Source organism: Macaca nemestrina, chromosome 9, assembly GCF_043159975.1.
Source record: "Macaca nemestrina isolate mMacNem1 chromosome 9, mMacNem.hap1, whole genome shotgun sequence".
Classification (NCBI taxonomy): Eukaryota; Metazoa; Chordata; class Mammalia; order Primates; family Cercopithecidae; genus Macaca; species Macaca nemestrina.
In genome coordinates this window covers 95,223,704-95,245,653 of record NC_092133.1, presented here as the reverse complement: position 1 = coordinate 95,245,653, position 21,950 = coordinate 95,223,704, and the positions used below count along the sequence as shown (strand labels likewise).

At 44.3% G+C, this 21,950-nt stretch overlaps 1 long non-coding RNA gene across 1 annotated transcript; it reads right to left on the bottom strand.

The window, feature by feature from the left end:
• Window positions 1-4,262: 4,262 nt before the first annotated feature.
• On the bottom strand, window positions 4,263-21,705 carry LOC105463232 (uncharacterized). Its single transcript, XR_976211.2, has 4 exons — window positions 21,614-21,705; window positions 18,348-18,477; window positions 13,184-13,231; window positions 4,263-4,318 (listed from the first exon to the last, which is right to left on the bottom strand). It is a non-coding gene; the product is annotated as an uncharacterized lncRNA (long non-coding RNA).
• Between the last annotated feature and the right edge of the window lie 245 nt (window positions 21,706-21,950).

Below are 21,950 nucleotides of genomic sequence, written 5' to 3'. Positions count from 1 at the left end.
TTACAGAACAGGTAGCTAGGAGACAAGGAAGTACAAGGAAGTTGGTCTTAAGCAACAAAGAACAGGGAACTAAAACTTTTTGAAGAGGAATTTATCATCTCTAACATTGCTGACTGCTATTTCTTGGTATGGATTTACCAGTTTCCTTATCCATTCCCCAGCCCAGGGATATGCAAGTTGTTTCCAATTGGGGAAAATCGTAAATAAATAAAATATTTTTAAGTTTAAGATTTGAAAAGATTGAAAAAAAACACTAATATACATCTATGGCATGGGCTTGGGGAAATGTTTATTCCCAGTGTATTAGGATTCTCCAGAGAAACAGAACCAGTAGGAGAGAGTAAGGGAGAAAGACACATTGATGATGAGAAATTGGTTAACATGATTATGGAGGCTAAGAAGTCTCACAACCTGTCATTTGCAAGCTGGACGTCCAGGAATGCTGGTGGTGTAATTCTGGTATGAGTCCAAAGGCCTGAGAACCAGGGAAGCCAATGGTGTAAATTCCAGTCCAAGGACAGGAGAGGATGAAATGAAATGTCTCAACTCAATAATGAGGCAGAAAATACGGGTTAATTCCTCCTTCCTCTGCCTTGTGTTCTATCCGGGCCCTCAGTGGACTGAATGATGTCCATACACATGAGGACAGCAATCTGCTTTACTGAGTCCACTGATTCAAATGCTAATCTAATCTGTAAACACCCTCATAGATGCACCCATAAGGAATGTTTGATCTGGACACCCTGTGACCAAGTCAAATTTACCATCACAACTATTCTTTTTTTTTTTTTTTTTTCTTTTCTTTTCTTCTTTTTTTTTTTTTTTTTTTTTTTGAGACAGAGTTTCACTCTTGTTGCCCAGGCTGGAGTGCAGTATCATGATCTTGGCTCACTGCAACCTCTGCCTCCCAGGTTCAAGTGAGTCTCCTGCCTCCACCTCCTGAGTAGCTGGGATTACAGGCATGCACCACCATGCCTGGCTAATTTTTTGTATTTTTACTAGAGATGGGGTTTATCCATGTTGTTCAGGCTGGTCTTGAACTCCCCACCTCAGGTGACCCACCAGCCTCAGCCTGCCAAAGTGCTGGGATTACAAACATGAGTCACCACACCCGGCCACAGCTATTCATTTTTATTGTGAATTTGATTAACTCTGATTTTTTGCCTCTCCTTTCTTCTTCTGTTTTTGTACCTTTTTCCCTATCCTCCCCTCCTCACTACCCCCTTACCCTGTAATGCCCATAATTCTACTCACTACTTCTGTGAGCCCCAATTTTTTTAGCTCCAAAATATAAGTGAAAATGTGCAGTAATTATCTTTCTGTGTCTGACTTCTTTCACTTAATGACATCCAGGCGCATCCATGTTGTTGCAAATGACAGGATTTCATCTTTATAGCAGAATAATATTCCACTGTGTTTATATACCAGATTTTCTTTTTCCGTTCATCTGTTGGTAGACGTTTAGGTTGATATTATATCTTGGCTATAGCGAATAGTGCTGCTATAAACGCAGGAGTGCAGATATCCGTTTGAAATATGGATTTCCCTTCCTTTAGATATGTACTCAGCAGTGTGATTGCTGGATTGTATGGCAGTTCTATTTTATTTTTTGAGAAACCTCCACATTGTTTTCTATAATGGTTGTACTAATTTTCATTCCCACCAACAATGTCTAAGAATTCTCTTTTCTATGCATCCTTACCAGCACTGATTTTCTGTATTTTTTATAATAGACCTTCTAACTAGGGTAAGCTGATGCCTCATTGTGATTTTGATTGGCGTTTCCCTAATGATTAGTGATGCTGGACATTGTTCATACATTTGTTAGCCATTTGTATGTATTCTTCTAAGAAATATCTATTCAGATCCTTTGCCCATATTTTAATCAAATTACTTGTTTTCGTTTTTGTTTTTGCTGTTGAGGTTGTTTGAGTTATTTGTATATTCTGGATATTAGTCCCTTTTGGATAAATAGTTTGCAAGTATTCTCTACCGTTCTACAGGTTGTCTCTTCACTCTCATAATTGTTTCCTTTGCTGTGCAGCTTTTTAGTTTAATACAGTCCCATTTCTTTTTGTTGTTGTTGTCTGTGCTTTTATTTATTTATTTATTTGTTTATTTATTTTGAGATAGGGTCTCACCCTGCTGCACAGGCTGGAGTGCAGTGGTGTGATTATAGCTCACTGCAACCTCTACCTCCTGGGCTCAAGTGATCCTTCTGCCTCAGCCTCCCGAGCAGCTGGGATTACAGACGCCCACCACCATGCCTGGCTAAATTTTATATCTTTAGTAGTGATGGGGTTTCACCATGTTGCCCAGGCTTGTCTTGAACTGCTATACTCAAGAATCTGCCCACCTCACCCTCCCAAAGTGCTCAGATTACAAGTGTATGCCACTGTGCCTGGCCTGTCTGTGCTTTTTTTTTTTTTTTTTTTTTTTTTTTTAGATGGAATTTTGCTCTGTTGCCAGGTTGGAGTGGATCGGCACAAACTCAGCTCAGTGCAATCTCCACCTCCGAGGTTCAATCAATTCTCCTGCCTCAGCCTCCCTAGTAGCTGGGATTACAGGTGTGCACCACCATACCCAGCTAATTTGTGTGTGTGTGTGTGTGTGTGTGTGTGTGTGTGTGTGTATTTTTAGTAGAGATAGGGTTTCACCATGTTGGCCTCAATCTCCTGACCTCGTGATCCGCCCACCTCAGCCTCCCAAAGGGCTGGGAGTGAGTCACCACGCCTGGCCCTGTCTGTGCTTTTTTTGGGGGGTGGGGTCAGGATGGAGCCTAGCTCAGTTGCCCAGGCTGGAGTGCAGAGGCTCAATCTTGGTTCACTGCAAGCTCCGCCTCCTGGGTTCACTCCATTCTCCTGCATCACCCTCCTGAGTAGCTGGGACTACAGGTGCTCGCCACTACGCCTGGCTAATTTTTTTGTATTTTTAGTAGAGACAGGGTTTCACCATGTTAGCCAGGATAGTCTTGATCTCTTGACCTCGTGATCCACCCGTCTTGGCCTCCCAAAGTGCTGGGATTACAGGCATGAGCCACCGCGCCCAGCCCCTGTCTGTGCTTTTTAAGTCTTAGTCACAAAATTTTTGCCTAGACCAATGCCCTGAAGAGTTTTCTTTAGGTTTTCTTCCAGTATGTTTACAGTTTTGGTCTTATGTTCAAGTCTTTAATACATTTTGAGTTGATTTTTATATATGGTGACAGGTAGGGATCAAGTTTTGTTTTTCTGCAAATGGATATCCAGTTTTCCCAGCACAATTTATTGAACAGGGGGCCTTTTACACAATGTATGTTCTTGGCAAGAACCTCATTTTAATTAAACTTTAAAGGACTTATAATATTGTAATTCCACTTATATGATTTTATAATAATAAAATAAATTATTGTTGATATATGTGCAAGTATGTTTACATCAATCAGGATTCAAATGGTAAAAGAGAGATCACTCAAGTATTACAACTGAGAGAATTTGATGAAGATTATTTAAAGCAGTTGTTTTAATGGTAAAAATGAACACTGAGCTAACACAGGATGACAACATCGGGTAGCAGCTACCTGTCTGGGGCTGGGAAATAATGGAAAAGATTAAGGTCCTCAGAACCCAGAAACTCACCAGAGTGGTCCCAGAGAGCTAGAATTAGACAGACAGTGGAGGCAGGGGCAGTGCCAGGATCACACTGGTACCTCACGTATTCAGAGAAGAGCTTTGCAGAACTGGAATTCAGACCTTCAGAAGGGTGCTGTCCAGTTCCTATCTCGACTTTTAGAAAGGCATATTGAGGCACATTGTGTTCACCTCTGAGAGTCCTTACTGTCCAGCTGGTGCTGGTAGCCAGGGTGGGATCAATGTGGAGAGTTCTGGGAGAGCTAAAAGAAGCTGGAGGGTGATCAAAATGTTCTGGAATTAGATAGTGGTGATGGTTGTGCAACTTTGTGACTATAATTATTATTGAATTACACACTTTTAAGAGAGTAAATTTTGTATGTAAATTTTATCCCAATTTTACAAATACTTTTTTTCTGAGACGGAGTCTAACTCTGTCACTAGGCTGAAGCACAGTGGCATGATCTTCACTCCCTCCAACCTCCACTGAAGAAGGAATTCATGAATTTTACAAGTATAATCAAAGACCACCAAGAAATTTTTACTTTTTCCTTCAAAAGTTAAGTGTAGTGTAGCACCCACCCCCGTAGTCTAAGTTAGAGAAGAGTACTAACTGCCTGTTTTTCCTTCTGTGCTCAGCACACCTTATCTGTACTTACCAGTTTCACATTCCTTGAGGCTCAGCGAGTTCCTGCGTCACCTCCCTAGCGCAGCTGCAAAGTTACAAGGTTGATAAGCACATGTTACAGAAACATAGTTTCCCAAGGATGTGGAAAATGTAGTATAGATAAATGTAAAAGACTGGTCAACTGCCTTTGTTCTCACTTCTGTAAGTATACTTCCCACATCACATAGCTCCCAGCCACTGACTGCTTAAAAGGTGGCTGCATTCTTTGTCTGGGCTCAGACTTTCCTGGACGCCAGTCCTACTGAGCCAGGTGATCACCTTAATAAAGGCTTTCCTGAATTCTATTCGGTCTCTCCCATCTCTGATTGTCCCATAACATATCTGGGCGCCTCTCTGGGATTGGAGATGGCAGGTTTCTGTCTCCTTTGCCTGTGGGCTAGAGACACAGGACACAGGAGATTTGGGACCCTTGGTGCCACTAGGTAAGACTTAGCCCAGAAGGAGAACGGCTCTCCCATGCATTGGAGCTTCCCCTGACAGCGCAAACGGAACCAACTCAGGAGTTGCAGGACAGTCACAGGAGCAGCGTGCAGGCAGACTGCTGAACCGCAGTAAGGTTGGGCCCTGGAAAAGCCCATCCCATAAGGATGGAAGGGGAGCTTGATCACGTCTACTTATCCAACCCAGAGTGGCTGGTGGGGCAGGAGTGGCCTGCCAATTTGGATGAACCTTGTGTCCCCACTAACAAGTGAAAGTAGTTCACTGGATCTGCAGACAGAAACTGGGAGTGCGTGGGTGTGTGTGAACCTACCTGGGACATGAGAAAGGCTATTTTCATCTGATGAGGAGTCTTGGGGTAGGAGTGGTGTGTGCATGTGTGTGAATGTGGAAGCCTAACTAGGCTTACCCAGGACACAAAAGAGGCTCATTTCATCTGATGAGGAGTCCTGGGGCAGGGGAGGTGTGTAAAAGTGTGCGAAAGAGACGGTCTCAGGAGAGGCCAACACAGGGAGTGAAGTAGGGAGGTGCAGATCTCTTAGTGCAGACTGTGCCCTCCAAGGTGAGTGTGGGACAAGCCAGACCTAGGTCACTGCATAAAACCTACAAGATTCACTTCCTAGCTTCACAGCAGTAGTTGGCTGTGACCTGATCAAGCAGCATCCAAACCTCCCGTAATAGGACCCCGTCTGGTTAATCTGAGCGCGAAAGTGAGAGTGAAAGTGTGCCATGAGGGAGGAAATAGGAGGAAAAGTCTTGAAGCCAACTCCATTAGAATGTATGTTGAAGAATTTTAAGAAAGGCTTTGATGGTGATTATGGAATGAAGTTAACACTGCAAAGTCTAAGAACCCTTTGTGAAATTGACTGCCTCTCCTTTAATGTAGGGTGCCACCCGAGGGAACCACAGATAGGAAAATAATTGGCCAAGTGTCTTGGGTGGTTACTGGGGTCGGAGAACAGTCTGGGCACCCTGATCAGTTCCCATACATAGACTCCTAGCTGAATGTGATCCAAACCCATCCAAAATGGCTACAGACCTGTTTTGAAAATTATTTTAAGACTCTAGTGGCTTGTACAAACAACGAAGCACAGAAAAGACCACAAAATGTAGGCCCAGGAGAAAAAGCAGCAAGGAAAACAGGAAAAACCTACAGGCCCTGCCAGAAGAGCTAGAGAATCCACCCCCTTATGTTCCAATGTACCAGCTTCTGGCAAAGCTTAGGCAGGAAGTCACTACAGCAGCTGCCTCTGGAGGGTCAGACTCAGAGGATAGTACCCCCCAAATTTCACCATGTAGGGAAGAGCCAGGGCCACTGCCTGATAAATCAAAGGAGGAACTCCAGGATGAGGTTGGCCATCTCCAGTCAGGACACGCCTGAGCCATGCAGATACCCCTCAGAGAAACTAGGGTACAGATCTATTTAGATGCACGAAATGAGGTTCAAGGAGGAGAACAGCTTTATGTTTATCAGCTCTTCTCTACTACAGACATTTTCAACTGGAAACAGCATACTCCCTCCTATACGGAAAAACCCCGGGCTCTTATCGACCTGATGCAGTCCATCTTCTTAACTCACAACCCAACCTGGGCTGACTGCAAGCAGCTCCTTCTGTCACTGTTCAATACAGAAGAACGCCACGGAGTAATACAAGCGGCTCATCAGTGGCTAGAAAGCAATGCTCCAGTAGGCACAAGAGATGTCAGACAGTATGCTCAGCAGACTTTGCCAATAGAAACTGATCCAGGCTGGGACCCAAATCAGGCCCAAGGGCTTCTGAACTTGCTGAGATACCAAGAGGCTCTGATACAAGGAATAAAGGCTGAAGGGAAAAAGGAAACAAACATTGGAAATGTTTCAGAAGTCCATCAGAAACCAGATGAAAGCCCCAGTGAGTTCTATGAGAAACTTGTGAGGCTTACCGACTCTACACACCTTTTGACCCAGAAGTGGCACGGAATCAGTGCATGGTTAATTTGGCATTCGTGAGTCAGGCACAAAATGACATTAAGTGAAAGTTGCAGAAGCCGGAGGGATTTGAAGGTATGAACATTTCCCAGCTTATTCAAGTGGCAACCAAAGTGTTTGTAAATCGAGATGAAGAAGCAAAGTGGGAGGCCAAGTGTAGAGTGAAGGAAAAGACAGAGTTCTTGGCCGCAGCCCTGGTTGAAAGAGAGGCTGGATTTGCAAGAGGATGTGGACGTGGTCATGGATGCAGTCACAGTAAAGGACAAGCTAGGCCAAGTCAGGAGACCACGACAGGTCAGGAAGGTTGGTCTAGACTACAGAAAAATCAGTGTGTGAGATGCAAGCAAAGAGGGCATTGGAAAGATGAATGTCCAGAGAAAGAAAGGATAAAGGCAACAACCAGGGACGGAATGGCTGAACAAGGCCTCCTTCCACTACTAAGCAAGGCATAGTAGGATCTGATGTGGATCTAATTGGGCTGGAAGGAGTCAGTGACCACCTTGAAGACTGAGACAGGCCGGGCTTCATCTCATTAGGCCCTGAGGAGTCCACAGTCTCAATGGTAGTAGGGGGCCGAAAAATAGACTTTATGGTAGACACAGGTGCTGAACACTCGGTTGTAACTCAAACAATTGGGCTGTTATCAAAACTCTATGCTAATATTATCAGGGCCACAGGTATCACAGAAAAAAAAAAGAACCCCTTTTCAAATAAAAGAGATGTATGATTGGAAACCGAGAAGTCCAACACAAGTTCTTATACTTGCCAAACCGCCCAGTGCCCTTGTTGGGGAGAGACTTGTTGCAGAAGCTGCAGACTCAAATTTCCTTCACACTGAGTGGAGATATGACCTTCAGTCTAGGGCAAAAGAAGGCTATGATACTAACTCTTGCAGTACCCAAGGCAGAGGAGTGAAGACTTTATGAAAGTAGTTGCCAGGAGTGTGGAAAGGAGTACAGCACAACTGAGAAAGAAAAACTGTTCACAGACTTACTCCTTAAGTTACCAGGAGTCTGGACGGAGCACAATTCCCCAGGGTTAGCAGTAAATAAAGCACCTGTCATAGTAGAGCTATTGCAAGGAACCTACCCAGTGTTGATCCATCAGTATGTCATTCTCATAGAGGCTAACCAAGGGATTGCAAAACACTTAAAATGGATCCTTGAGTTTGGAATAATAGAGAGATGTGTCTTCTCACGGAATATTCCCCTATTGCCGGTGTTAAAACCTTCCAGTGACTACCGGCCTGTACAACATTTAAGGGCAGTCAACAAGGTAGCTGCTACACTGCATGCTATTGTGCCTAACTCACACACTATGCTTGGACAAATACCTGCTATTGCTGCTTGGTTCATATGCTTGGACATCAAAGATGCATTCTTCTGCATCTGATTAACCCCTGTCAGTCGAGATATTTTTGCCTTTGAGTAGGGCCCATCTCAGTATACCTGGACTAGACTTCCCCAAGGATTTAAAAACTCCCTAACCATCTTTGGAGAAGCACTAGCCTCAGACTTACAGGCTTTCACACCACCAACCGACCTCTGTGTCTTACTGCAATATATAGATGATCTACTGTTAGCCACACTCACAAGAAAAGAATATATCCAAGAAACAGAGAGTCTCCTTCGAGTGCTGTGGGAAGCTGGCTATAAAGTGTCTAAAGAAAAGGCACAGATCTGTGGCCAAGGAGTTCGGTATCCTGGCTTTTACGTCTCCCAAGGGCAGCGTGAGGTTGGGCAGGAGTGAAAAGAGACTGTCTGTAGCATTCCTTGGCCAGACACAAGGCAGCAAGTGCAGGAATTCCTAGGGGCAGCTGGTTTTTGCCACATATGGATTCCTGACTACTCGCTCCTAGCAAAGCCTTTATATGAGGCAACCAATGGAGGGGAAAAGGAGCCCCACCTTTGGGGAAAAGAACAGGACATGGCTTTCAAGGAAATCAAGAAAGCTTTAATCCAGGCCCCAGCACTAGGACTGCCAGACATGACAAAGCCCTTTTACCTGTATGTTCATGAAAGAAAAGGGAAAGAAAAGGAATGGCTACAGGAGTCTAAGTGCCAATGCTAGGGCTGTAGTAGCAGCCTGTAGCATATTTGTCCAAGCAACTAGACTTGGTGGCTATGGGATGGTCACCCTGTTTCAAGGTGCTGGCTGCCACTGCCTTGTTAGCCAAAGATGCTAACAAGCTCACATTTGGGCAGAAGCTGATAATTTGGGTGCCCCACACAGTTGTCACCTTGATGGAACAGAGAGGACTTCGTTGACTTTCTAACCCTAGCATGCTAAGATACCAAGGACTCCCATGTGAGAATCCATACATCACCTTAGAGCCTGTGAATACCCTAAATCTGGCCACACTGTTACCAATAGAATGTGCAGAACATAGAAAGACCCTGTTATGTGCCCCAGGGTACCACTGCTGCGTAGAAACAGTGGATGAAGTTTTTTCAAGCCGGAAAGACTTAAAGGATCAACCCTTAAAAAACCCAGATGTTGACTATTTTACTGATGGAAGCAGCTTCATATCTGAGGGTATCAGAAAGGCCGTATATGCTGTCATCACATTAAGCTCAGTGGCCGAAGCCCACCCCCTACTGGTAGATCCTCAGCGCAGAAGGCAGAACTAATAGCTCTCACCAGAGCACTATTTCTAGCGAAGGGAAAGTCAGTGACTATCTATACTGACTCAAGATATGCTTTTGCCACCTTGCATGCTCATGGAGCCATTTACAATGAAAGAGGACTGTTAACTGCTGAAGGAAAAGAAATAAAGAACACAAAGGAAATAGAGCAGCTCCTAGAGGCTTTGTGGGCTCCAACGGAAGTAGTAGTCATCCACTGTAAAGGACATCAAACAGGAGGAAGTGATAAGGCTACAGGAAACACAAAAGCAGAAAAGGAAGCAAAAAAGGCTACAATGACAGAAAACACAAAGAAAGAAGAGAATTATGCCATGCTCTTATTAGAGCCTTCCCTTGCAGACACTCCTAACTACTCGTCCAACAAGAAGGTGCGGTTTGCACAGGAAAATGGGAGTTATCAGAAAGGAGTCTGGTGGAAGTTTTCAGATGGGAGGCTTGCCATTCCAGAAACCATTGCCCCCCGATTTATAAAGCAGTTTCACCAAGGAACACACATGGGGAAGACAGCTTTAGAGATTCTCATAGGGTAGTATTTCTATGTGCCACGCTTAACTGCCATCACTCGAGCTGTCTGCGAGCAGCGTGTTACTTGCACCCAGAATAACCCATGGCAAGGACCTATTTGGCTTCCAGGAATTCAGGAAACAGGAGCAGTGCCATGTGAAAACCTACTTGTAGACTTTACTGAACTGCCTCAGGCTGGAGGTTATCGGTACATGTTAGTATTTGTCTGCACCTTTTCAGGGTGGGTCGAGGCATTCCCCACCAGGGCAGAAAAGGAATGAGAAGTAACCAGGATATTATTAAAAGACATTATTCCTAGATTTGGACTTCCTCTAACCTTAGTCTGGGACAATGGACCAGCTTTTGTGGCAGAAGTAGTACGGCAACTAACTCAGATGTTAAAAATTAAATGGAAACTGCATACAGCCTATCACCTACAAAGCTCTGCAAAGTTTGAAAGGATGAACCAGAAACTGAAACAACCGTTGAAGAAGTTTAGCCAAGAGATTCATTTAAGCAGGGACCAGGTATTGATCGTGGTCCTTCTCTGAGTCAGGTGTGCCCCTACTAAATTAACTGAGTATTCACCCTATGAGATAGTGTATGGTCCACCACCCCCACTTACATCTCAAGTAAAAGGAGATTTAAGGGAAATTGGAGAACTAACCCTAAGAAGACAAATGCAGGCATTAGGTGAATGCAAGAAGTACAAGGGTGGGTAAGAGAAAGAATACCCTGTTAGCCTTACAGATGCAATACATCCCTTTCAACCTGGGGACTCTGAATGGGTTAAATGCTGGAATCCTACCACCCTCGGGCACTTATGGGATGGCCCCCATATTGTGACCATGTCTACCCCTACTGCTGTTAAAGTTGCAGGTATTACACCTTTGAGCCATCACAGCCGACTGAAACCTGCAGCCTTAGTTCAAGACCAGTGGACAAGTCAGCAAGATCCAGATCGTCCAACTCAACTGATCTTGCAGAGAAACCAAGGCACAGCAGGAAAAGATGACCACCCTGTTCCGACCACACCAGAGGCTGGTCTGTCAATGCATGGCTGAAGCTTAAGGAAATGTCAAGCCCTGCTCTAGTCACACAACTGGAAGGTGACTAGTCTACACATGGCTGAAGCTTAAGGAAAAGTCAAGCCCTGCTCTAGTCATACAACCGGAAGCTGACTAGTCTATGCATGGCCAATGCCTGAGGAAGCCAGCACTAGATAAGTAAATGTAGACTGAATTTGCAAGTGTAGTTATACCATTGCTTATACTGATTGTCTTGTTGTCATAGTATCTTTGCAATTGCTATCAAACTTTTTGCCCAGGAGGATGCCCATGCGTAGTATAAACTTAATTGCACTAATGACAATAATGTTAATAGGCACGGGAGGAAACCAAAATAATTGTCATCATTGTATGATAGAAAGTTGGTCTGGTAAAGGTATAACTAAAACCCTGTTATATCAAACTTCTTATAAGTGTACAGGAACTCCCCTGGGGACATGTGTTTATAATCAAAACAGTTACTTCGTCTGTAACCCAGGAAATAGGCAACCTCAAGTATGTTATCACTCAGGTCTCCTACCCTATGACTTCTAGTTTGAAATTCAAATAGGGAAACCTTTATGACCATCATATGCCAATCCTAAAGATGTTAGAACTGGGAAACTCATAAGCAAAACACAGGTATTCCCTTATTCACATAAATGATCTGTTTCTATATATTTTGATGCCTGTCAGGCTGCACACCTCAGCAACCTAAAAAATCTAGGTGTAGTTTGCAAAAACTAGGACAAGAAAGAGTCAGCACCAAGGCTGCTAAGATCATTACAGGAAAACCAGAAGAAGAATGTCCTGAGTGTAACATTCAATGGACCACACATGAGTTCAGCCAATGCCTTTATGCAGGGAGAGTACCTCTGCTAACCAGCCAAGAAGCAAAGATGACTTTACCATACCGGAATTTGTTACAAGGTTCAATTCAAGCCAGGTGTCTGGCTATTAAAAACCCCTATCATTGGAAGATACTACATAGCACAGTGGGGAAAAGACTTTCAAACTCAAGTAGGAGATATGACTTGTTTAGGTCAGCAATATTTTGAAGAGTCTTAAGAACAAGACACAGTGGAGAAGCTTTATAGGCAATTCCTCTGTATCATATTTTAACCCTCTCTCTCAGTTTTCAGTGTTAAATCAGTCATGGTATCAACTAGATGCTCCAAATGTTTGGAAAGCAGCAGCAGGACTATATCGGATCTGCGGGACAAAAGCCTATTAACTATTGCCCAAGAAGTGTACCGGAGCCTGTTTTAGCGACAATAAGGCCATCCTTCTTCTTGCTCCCACTGAAACAAGGGGAAGATTTTAGTTACCCTGTCTATAATGAAGAAAGAAAAAAGACCAGAAGAAATGTCTTTACTCAGATAAGTAATGTAGAAAAGATAAACACAACATAAAGAAGTACATTGAGATAGGTAGCTGGAAAGATAAAGAATGGCCTCCTGAAAGAATTATCAAATACTGTGGGCCAGCTACATGGGCCCAAGATGGATCATGGGGCTACCACACCCCTATTTACATGTTAAACAGATTTATAAGATTGCAAGCAGTACTAGAAATCATAGTCAATGAAACAGCCTGAGCCTTGGATCTGTTAGCCATACAGGCCCCTCAAATGACTGCTATATGCTAAAATAGGCTAGCATTAGACTACCTCCTAGCCTCAGAAGGAAGAGTTTGTGGTAAGCTTAATTTGACCAACTGTTGCTTACAAATCGATGATAATGGAAGAGCTGTATGGAAATTACTGCTAGAATGTGATAGTTAGCCCATGTCCCAGTCCAGACGTGGTCCGGGTAGAGCTCAAACTCACTTTTTAGAAGATGGTTCTCATGGTTTGGAAGCTTTAAAACCTTGATAATTAGTTTTAAAGCTATAGTAGGAGGATGTCTAATACCACCTTGTCTTTTACCTCTCCTTATCAGAAGCATCCAGTCTACTATTGAAGCAATAGTGGACCAAACAACTACCACCAAAATAATGGCATTACAAAAATACCAACCAGTCCCCCTGGAAGAATATGAGCCTACACAGGAAGAGATAAACGATTGTGGTGCTCTTTATTAATCTATATTTATGGTGAGCACCAAAGGTGGGGTATGAAGAAGGAATTCATGAATTTTGCAAGTATAATCAAAGACCACCAAGAAATTTTTACTTTTTACTTCAAAGGGTAAGTGTAGTGTAGCCCCCACACCACCGTAGTCTAAGTTAGAGAAGAATACTAATACCTGTTTTTCCTTCTGTGCTAGGCAAGCCTTATCTGTACTCACCAGTTTCACATTCCTCCTGTGAGTTCCTGCTTCACCTCCCTAGTGCAGCTGCAAAGTTACAAAGTTGATAAGCACATGTTACAGAAACATAGTTTCCCAAGGATGTGGAACATGTAGTATAGACAAATGTAAAAGACTGATCAACTGCCTTTGTTCTCACTTCTGTAAGTACACCTCCCACATCACGTAGCTCCCGGCCACTGATAGCTTAAAAGGTGGCTGCTTTCTTTGTCTGGGGCTCAGACTTTCCTTAACAGTAGTCCTACTGAGCCAGGTGATCACCTTAATAAAGGCTTTCCTGAATTTTTTCAGTCTCTGCTATCTCTGATTGTCCCACACCACCACCTCCCAGGTTCAAGTGATTCTCCTGCCTCAGCCTCCCAAGTAGCAGGGATTACAGACACGCACTGCCACACCCAGCTAATTTTTGTATTTTTAGTAGAGAAAGGGTTTCACCATGTTGGCCAGGATGGCCTCAATCTCCTGACCTTATGATCCGCCCACCTTGGCCTCCCAAAGTGCTAGGATTACAGGCATGAGCCCCTGCACCCGGCCCAAATACTTTATTAAAAGAAGAAGCTAGGGACTAGAAATAATGGATAAAGTAAAGAGCTGTTCCTGGGATGAGATTAACAAGAGCATACTGCGAACAGCAAGGAGGAAAGTCCTTAATCTGTTATCTTTCCTACAGTTATCATTATAAAATTAAAAAATTAGGCCAGGTGTGGTGGCTCACACCTGTAATCTCAACACCGTGGGAGGTCAAGGTGGGAAGATCACTTGGGGTCAGGTGTTCAAGACAAGCCTGGCCAACATGGTGAAACCCCATCTCTACTAAAAATACAAAAATTAACCAGGCATGGTGGCAGGTGCCTCTAATCCCAGCTACTCAGGGAGCTGAGGTGGGAGAATTGCTTGAACCTGGGAGGCAGAGGGTGCAGTGAGCAGAAATCGCACCACTGCACTCTAACCTGAGCAACACAGCGAAACTCTGCTTCAAAAAAATAAAAATTAGGCTGGGCATGGTGACTCACACCTGTAATCCCAGCACTTTGGGAGGCCGAGGCGGGTGGATCACCTGAGGTCAGGAGTTCGAGACCAGCCTGAACAACATGGAGCAACCCCATCCCTACTAAAAATACAAAACTAGCCAGGTGTGGCTAATAGTTACTTGGGAGGCTGAGGTAGGAGAGTCACTTGAACCTGGGAGACAGAGGTTGTGATGAGCCGAGATCGCACCATTGTACTCCAGCCTAGGCAACAAGAGCAAAACTCCATCTCAAAAAAAAAATTAGAATGGTATTAAATGTTAAAAACACAATGCTTCATTAGCTCACCCAAAAAAGATTCCAAAGCACATAAGACAAGCCTATGCTTTATTTGTAGGCCCTTGATTGACATAAACGAAGTTAAGGGCACCACCACATAGCTTTCACATAAACATGGGTCACAAGGCACTGCTGACACTGAAATTCTGTAATTCCTATGACTTTCAAAAATTTTGAGGGAATTGAACTATTTCAACTTTTGAGCATAATATGAGACTTTATTTATAAACATAATTTAGAATTCCCTTAAAGTATGACAATTTAAATTCTTATAAAATATGAGAGAATATATGTTTTCTATAGGCTCATGTATAATGGATAAAATACAAGGGAAAGGTTGAAAAGAGCCTCATGAAACTGATAGCAGTCATTATCTTTCTGGAAGAGGCTACACTGGGGACGCTGGTCAACAGAGCTTTTATACTTACATGAAAAAGCAATACATTTTACTATTACTTGTGATGGTATAAATTAATAATTTTAAAGAATAGACAACACAAACCTGATACATACACTCACATCTGGGACAGAAGGAGAGGGGACAACCTAACACGGCTCTTTCTCTATGGCATGGGAACTTCCCCTCTCTGGTTTTCACTCTTGCCATCTTCAAACTGGGTCAATCTACTCTACCACCCAGGGTTCTGAAAATAAAATGTAGGAGCTCCTAGCCCAAGGCCTACCTGGAATATTGTAATTCCTCATTAAACATGCTTTAAGTACTATATCAGGGTTCTCCAGAGAAACTGTGTGTGTGTGTGTGTGTGTGTGTACACTTGCATATATACGTGTGTATATATTTATGTATGTATATATATATGAGAGAGATTTAACATAAGGAATTGGCTTATGCAATCATGCAATTATGGAGGTTGACAACTCTCAAGATCTGAAGGATGATGAGTCCATGTTTGGGGACCCAAGAGAGCCAATTGTGTAGTTCCAGGCTGAAGGTCTGCAGGCGTGAGACCCAGGAAGAGCAGATGTTTCAGTTCAAGTCCAAAGGCAGGAAAAAGCTAATGTGTCAGTAAGAAGGCTTGTTTTATTCAATCCTTCAACTGACCACATGAGGCCCACTCACATCAGTAAGACAGTCTACTCAGCCTACCAATTTTGTTTTCTCTTGTTTTAGTGGGGATTTTTGCTGTTTTTCTTTGAGGGAGGGGGTTATTTTTAGCATAATTAAACTTTCTATGTTTTTAACCTTGTTTGATTTTAGATTCAGGGGTACATGTGCGTGTTTGCTACATGGGCATATTGTGAACTAGTGGGGATTGGACTTTTAGTGTATCCATTACCTAAATAGTGAACATTATCCAAATAGTGAGCCCTCACCCCCTTTCCACCCTCCCTGCTTTTGGAGTCCACAGTTGTCTAGTATTTCCATCTTTGTATCCATATGTACCTATTGTTTAGCTCCCACTTATAAGTGTGAACATGCAAAATTTGGTTTTCTGTTTCTGAGTTACTCTGCTTATAATAATGGCCTCCAGCTCCATCCATATTGATGCAAAGGACATGATTTAATTCTTCTTAAAGGCTGGGTAGTATTCCATGGTGTATATGTACCATATTTTATTTATCCAGTCAACTGTTGATGGACGCTTAGCTTGGTTCCATGATTTTGATACCGTGAATAGTGCTGCTAGGAATATATAAATGCTGGGCTTTGTTTGTTTGTTTGCTTTTTCATTGGGTTTTTTGTTTTGTTTTGTTTTGTTTTGTTTTTTTGAGACAGGGTCTCACTCTGTCACCCTGGCTGGAGTGCAGTGGTGCATTCCTGGCTCACTGCAGCCTCAAACTCCTGGGTTCAAGGGATCCTTCTGCCTCAGTCTATCAAGTAGCTGGGACTACAGGCACATGCCATCACACATGGCTAATTTTTGTATTTTTTGTACAGATAGGGTTTTCCATGTTACCCACGCTGGTTGTGAACTGCTGAACGGCTGGGCTCAAGGGATCTGCCTGCTTCGGCCTCCCAAAGTGCTGGAATAATAGGCATGAGCTACACTTTTTTTTTTTTTTTTTTTTTTTTTTTGAGACGGGGTCTTGCTCTGTCACCCAGGCTGGAGTGCAATGGCTCGATCTCAACTCACTGCAACCTCTGCCTCCCAGGTTCAAGCACTCCTCCTGCCTCAGCCTCCCGAGTAGCTGGGACTACAGGAGCCCGCTACCACACCTGGCTTTTGCTTTTGTTTTTGTTTTTGTTTTTCAGTGGAGACGGGTTTTCACCATGTTAGTCAAGATGGTCTCAATCTTCTGACCTCGTCCTCCATCTGCCTCGGCCTCCCAAAGTGCTGGGATTACAGGCATGAGAGACAGCACCCAGCCTAATTTTTGTATTTCTTTTTGGTAGAGACAGGGTTTCACTATGTTGGCCAGGCTAGTCTCAAACTCCTGACTTTGTGATTCACCCACCTTGGCCTCCCAAAGTGCTGGGATTACAGGCATGAGCCACCATGCCTAGCCATCTTTTTTATGTAATGTCTTCTTTTCCTTTAGGTAGATACCCAGTACTGGGATTGCTGGTTCTATTTTTAGTTCTTCGAGAAACCTCCACACTGTGTTCTGTAGAGGTTTATACTCCCACCAACAGTATATAAGTGTTCCCTTTTCTGTGCAACCATGCCAACATCCGTTGTTTTTAACTTTTTTTTTTTTTTTTTTTAACACTAGTCAAGTGCAGTAGTGAGAAGGAGAGAAAAAATAGAACAGGGAATTCAGTCTATAACTGACTGGGAACAATCAATTGAGATAACTCAGTACCTTCAGACCAGTCATGACTTTTTAATAATAGCCATTCTGCCAGTCTACTGGTTTAAATGTTAATCTCATTCAGAAACTCCCTTACAGACACATCTAGAATATCTGGGCACACTGTGACCAAGTTAACACATAAAATTAATCATCACAAATATTAACCCTCATTGTTGTACATAGGAGGAATCTGAGCCCAGAAAAGCAAAGTGAGATCACAGAGCACTCATTGACAAACTGGAAATAGTACCCCAGTTCCCTAATGAGGCCTCATTCATTACTCCACAGGGACAACCTCCCAAGATGTGAAGGCTAATCCAAGTAGCCATGCAGAGACCTGGAATCCAATTCCTACAAACCCTGGCCCCACTCCCATCTGTGACTCCATTTGGGATCCTTAATTCATTGACCATCTTTTCTGTCACCTGGAGTATGTCCTAGAGCCATGTTGGTGCCAGCCATGTCTACATCAGTGTTTTGAGCTGGAACAACCTGAATATGTATCCTGAGCCCCCTCCCTGCTGCTTGGAGATCTTGAGTGCCTTATAGGAGGAAAAAGGGATGACTTGGTGATAAAATTCTTAGAATATGCTTGAGGTTATAACCCCTCATCCAGCTGTGGGATGACTTTGAAAGGTGGGATGCTAAGAACAAAGTTGTTAATGACAGGTCCAGAGTCTGAAAGGTGGGTAGCAAAAATTGCCTCCCAACTCCCTCAAATAAAAGAACTGCAGGCCTCATCCCTGGAGAGGCCCTTTAGTCCCAGGAGAAGCAACCCCTCTTACCAGGATCTCCTTCATACCTATTCCCCCTGAGAAAAAGGGCTTGCTGGCTGCTGCAATCTGCCTTGCTCCCACAAACACATTGGTAGAGCCCCAGAGGACTTGCAGCCTCAGAAGAGGGACTGGAAAGACTAGGGGACTATGGCAGCCTCAGAACAGCCACAAACACTAACTCCTGAACATGTCGGTGGTGGGAGCAACAGGTTCAGTGTGGACAGTGGTACAATACAGTAACATACAATGATCATGCCTTTGCTTCTCTTTTTTCTGGAATATATAAATGGCTATGGGACTTACGCTTTTAGCCAAGATGCAGTAACAGGAACCAAATTTATCCTCCCTTCTGAAAGAACTTGAACAGCAGACAAAATATAGGAAATGGCGGCGCACCAGACCATGGACATCAGGCAGTTGAAGGACAGCATTCCTGAGGGACAGGGATCAAGTGAGGTGAGCCCCTGATTGCCCTAGCTTGCAGCCTGAGACATTCTAGGCAGTGGCATGGGGAGGGGAGCCCCAGACAGAGTCCAGCACTCTCCCTGGTTGAAGGAAATGAAGTTGGAGCCAGGTGCGATGGCTCACGCCTGTAATCCCAACATTTTGGGATGCCGAGGGGGGTGGATTGCTTGAGGTCAGGCATTCAAGACCAGCCTGGCCAACATGATGAAACCCTATCTCTACTGAAAATACAAAAATTAGCTGGGTGGTAGTGGTGTGTGCCTGTAATCCCAGCTACTGGGGAGGCTGAGCAAGAGAATTACTTGAGCCTGGGAGGTAGAGGTTGCAGTGAGCCAAGATTGCACCACTGCACTCCAACCTGGGTGACAGAGCAAGACTCCATCTCAAAATATAAAATAAAAATAAAGGAAATGGAGCTGGCATTTGCAGGACTGAGTCTGCAGGGGAGGGAGCTGCACCAAGAGGAAGCTCCAGAGATGATAATCAGAGCAAAAAACCAACCAGAAGAACTTAAGGGAACAGTGTCAAGCTTTAAACTCTAGCTTTTTAAATATACTACCCCCATCATTCTGTCCTTTCCAGCTGGGCTCACTTAGCACTTCCAAGTTCCCAGGGAAGTTCTGGAGTGAGTGTGGCATTGGAACTTGCCAAATACAAGTTATCTTTCTGTGATTTGCTCCTTCAGAACCCTGGGACTTACACCTTAGTCCAGTGTTCCTCTGTGCTGGGAGAGAAGGGTCCGTTACTCTGTGACAAGGAAGTCCCCAGGCAAGCAGACAGATTCCCTTGGACTTCTCTCTGGAAGCCACCACACAGTCATAGCCCTGATGACACCCAAGGGTGCGTAGAGCACAGGACTCCAGATGGAGCTCTGAGAGCAAATCTACCCTCTTACTTTCAAAATCATGGAAGTGAGGTTTGTGGATAGGTCAGAATTTGAATCTCCTTTGGAAAGTGACTCATTTGGGGAAAGGGGGCACAGGTTAAGAATCTGATGTGTGCTATGAGCTGTTTCTTTAGAAACATGAACTTACTCAAACAGTGACACCATTTTGCTCATTCAGTAAAGTTCATTAATTTCCTGCATCTCCTTAGCAGGCACCAGCTCAACAACTGCCGGAGACAAAGATGTCAGTTTCCTGCTTATCTGCATATGGAATCTGTGACTGTTCTTCCAAGCGGGGACTTGAGGAGCCTGAGCCTGATAAAGAGAGCCAGCTGGTCACCCCGGGCCATTCCCTTCCATCTGGGTTAGGTGTATATGGCCCCCTGCCGGCCATACTGATCCTAAGGCCAGAGAAAGGGTCGATGGTGGTCATTTAGCCACTTAGTTATGCAGGTGCTCGGTGAAGTCTGTACGTGGTCTAGATTTTAAGGCTTTGTTGGTCAGAGCCAGGCAAGCAAGAGGGGTTTGGCAAGGATCAACTCATCAAGCCAAAGTTTCCCACACGCAGCAGTGTGATAACCTCTGTGCACAGATCCCCTCCCTCTGTGATGGGCTGAACTGCATCCCCTTCAAAATTCCCATGTTGAAGTCCTAACACCCAGTACCTCAGAATCTCACATTTCAAGACAAGACCTTGGAAAATGTAATTAAGTTAAAAGAGAATCATAATCCAATATGAATGGTGTCTTTATAAAAAGAAGAGATTAGAACACAGACACATACACTGGGATGACCATGAGACAGACATGGGGAAAAGATGGCTATCTACAAACCAAGGAGAGGCCTCAGGAGAAATCGACCTGCTCCTTAATCTTGGCCTTCCAGCCTCCACACAGTAAGACCATAGATTTCCACTGCCTTTGCTGCCCAGGCTGCAGTGCTTTGTTATGGCAGCTGCAGCCACCCTGCCACAGCACGCTGAAGATGCTTTAGCATGGGTGTCCAAGGGAGAGAATACAGTCATGAGTTCTTAGTTTCTGTTTCTGGTTGGGCCAGCAAAGCGCATTCCTCATCCCTCTTTTCCACTTATCACTAGATACAGAAACTAAAAACCTGGCTTCAGGCTGCTAAAATCCTGAAAAAAAAAACAAAACAAAACAGGACAACAACAACAAATAGGGTAGGTTGGACAAATTTCGGAGAGTAGACAGAAAGTCTGACTCCTCCTGAGAGTCCAAATGAGACTTCCGTTTGCTGAATGAAAGACAGAGACTTGGCTAGGTACAGTGGCTCGTGCCTGTAATCCCAGCGCTTTGGGAGGCTGAGGAAGGAGGATCACTTGAGCTCAGGACTTCAAGACCAGCCTGGGCAACATAGTGAGACTCAGTCTCCACTAAATATTAAAAAAAAAAAAAAATTGGCCAGGCACGGTGGCTCACACCTGTAATCCCAGCACTTTGGGAGGCTAAGGCAGGAGGATCACTTGAGGACAGGAGTTAAAGACCAGCCTGGCCAACATGGTAAAACCCAGTCTCTACCAAATGATATGAAAATTAGCCAGGCATAATGGCACATACCTGTAGCTACTCAAGAGGCTGAGCTGGGAGAATCACTTGAACCTGGGAGGGGGAGCTTGCAGTGAAATGAAATCACGCCACTGTACTCCCGTCTGGCTGACAGAGAGAGACCCTGTCTCAAAAGAAAAAAAAATATTAGGCATGATGGGGCATGCCTGAAGTCCCTGCTACTCAGGAGGCTGAGGTGGGTGGATCGCTTGAGGCCCAGAGGCAAAGGCTGCAGTGAGCCAAGATTATGCCACTGCACTCCTGCCTGAGTGACAGAGCAAGACACTTGTCTCAAAAAAAAAAAAGACAGCAACTTGATAAGGAGGAGGAAGGAGACCCAGTCAGGGAAAGATGGCACTCACGACCATGGCCCAGAGAGCCCTCTTCAGAAGACAATGTGGGGTGGGGCATGAACAGAAGGAGAGAGGAAATGGGGAAGGGCAATTGTTGCTCAAGGCCCTAACCACTGGCTCTGTCTCCTTCATGGACTGATTCTAGCAAGCTGGTTCTATCTATTTGAATGAAAATTGAGTCCAAATCTTAAAAATTCCATCCCTGAAGAAAAGGTGGGTGTCAAATAGATTCTAAGAATTCTAATACATTCTACAATATATTTAAAAATATTAAAGTCGGCCAGGTGCAGTGGCTCATACCTGTGATCCCAGTGTAATGTAATGGGGAGCCGAGCAAGAAGACAGGAGGCAGATGAGAACAGAGGTAGCCTTTATTGGGCTCTCAAGCGAGGTTCACCAGTCCTCTAGGAGGAGGGCCGAGGAAGTCACATGCAGGGCAGGTATCAGGGGCCTTTTTTAGGGCGAGGTAGGTGGAGTCTGTAGGTTTCAGTTTCCTGAGTTAGGTTTCGGTTTCTGAGGAATGATGTGTCCAGGAGTTTGCTCGCAGAGCGGGGGGTTTTTGGTAGGTGCCGGCTTTTTTCACGCGCTGAAAGTCTTAGCAGGAAGTGAAGGGTGGGAAGTCCTAACAAAGGACCTG